Raw genomic sequence first — 1,700 nt, 5'->3', positions numbered from 1 at the left:
TCCAAGATGTGGACCTCTGTCCATGAAAAGAGGGAGAAGCTGCTGACAGTGAGTAAAGTGCGGCAAAAAGGGCAAACAATATTGAAGATTAAGTTCAGTGAACATTTTTGTCAACAACTTGTTTTTAAAGAGTACAATACTGTAGTGCTAGTTATTTTCTTTAAAAAGGAGGATAAAATGGTTCAGAAAATAGATGGATGGATGATCACATTTGATTTGAATTGCGTGTGGTCACACAGCAAATTAAACTCCTAAATCAAGGTACCACTGTACTATAATAATGAGTTGTAATAATGTCCACAAAACCACCACAACCTGCAGTTACCAATACGTAAGCCCAAACCGTTTACAATTGTATTGCACACGTAGCTTGTATTTTGACAGTGTCACTGCAGCTTTTAAAACATTAGTAGACAAATGGAGCCACAATAAAAATGTACTTTGTTCCAGCCCTGAATTCCATATGTACCGTACAGAGAATTCCTTTGGCCTGTCACAGACTAAACCAAATACAGAGTCCATATGGAGAAAAATTTCACACATTATAGGCCCAAAACCTAGCTGTGATATCAGTGTGTACCCTTGAGTGAGATACTTCTCCAGTGTAAATATTTAGCCAGCTGTGGAAATGGGTGTTGTGTAAAAGCCTGCAAAGTGAGAAAACCAGTTCAGCAGAGAACAACACACACAAAATATCAATGCCAATTAAACAGACAAAATCTTCCATTGTCTCACGAGGAGAGGATCACACACAGCAACACAAAAGGAGCAAAAAATTCAGTTGTTACAAATATGGAATTGGCAATATATTAACCTGACACGTGTGTAGATCATAAAATCAAGAAGAATGTAAGAAAATAACTAGCTGCAATGATTTTGCATGTGCCAAGCTGGTTGATTTGTTGTCACAAATGGTGGACATGGACAGACACCATGTAACACAGCTCACATCCTCACATTCATTACACAATTACTAATAACTAACTAACTGCTGGTAATGACTGTGTGGTGTTGTGTCTTCTCTTTAGAGTTAGGGCACACACGAAGACATACGCACTCTTACACACAGTGCCTTAGTGGTTTTGTCTCGGTGAAGTTCCTCCCTGTGAATTATAAGTGCAGCCTGTGTTTTTTAATGTTCTGCAGTGACAAGGGAGCACAGACAGAGGTTGAAATGTGACACTTCAACAATCTGGAGAGCATTCAACAACTACAGTAGATGCCCCCACACCTTCTTGTCAAATGACAAAAAAAAGACATGCTTGGGCTCCACATCAGTCTGGATTATGGTATAACGTAAGGTGAAGTGTGTCTTCAAGGGCAGCTCACAGTAGCTAAACACACCCAACTCACTCCTTCCTGAGCTCCCGACAAGAAGAGAAAAAAATCCAGCAGGCTGGGTCACAACATTGCCGATGAGGGACAGTACACGGGCTTTTCTTTTAAGTCTGCCTTTACAAGATATGTTTCCATTGACACTGGCAGAGGTAGTGAATTACATTACACAGGGGTGTTTATAATAGTTTGGTTACCTCATTTACCTTAAAGAATCAACATTAGAAGCCATACAGGATTATTAGGTTTATATATATATATATATATTATAAAAACATAACAAATAAAAATAAAAACTTTTCATACAAGTCTTGGATTGTATCTCAAGTGTCTAATGACGGTAGGCAATAAAGGTTCACTCCATG

The sequence above is a fragment of the Phycodurus eques genome, chromosome 14 (genome assembly GCF_024500275.1).
Source record: "Phycodurus eques isolate BA_2022a chromosome 14, UOR_Pequ_1.1, whole genome shotgun sequence".
Classification (NCBI taxonomy): Eukaryota; Metazoa; Chordata; class Actinopteri; order Syngnathiformes; family Syngnathidae; genus Phycodurus; species Phycodurus eques.
Note: the sequence above shows the minus strand (reverse complement) of the source record.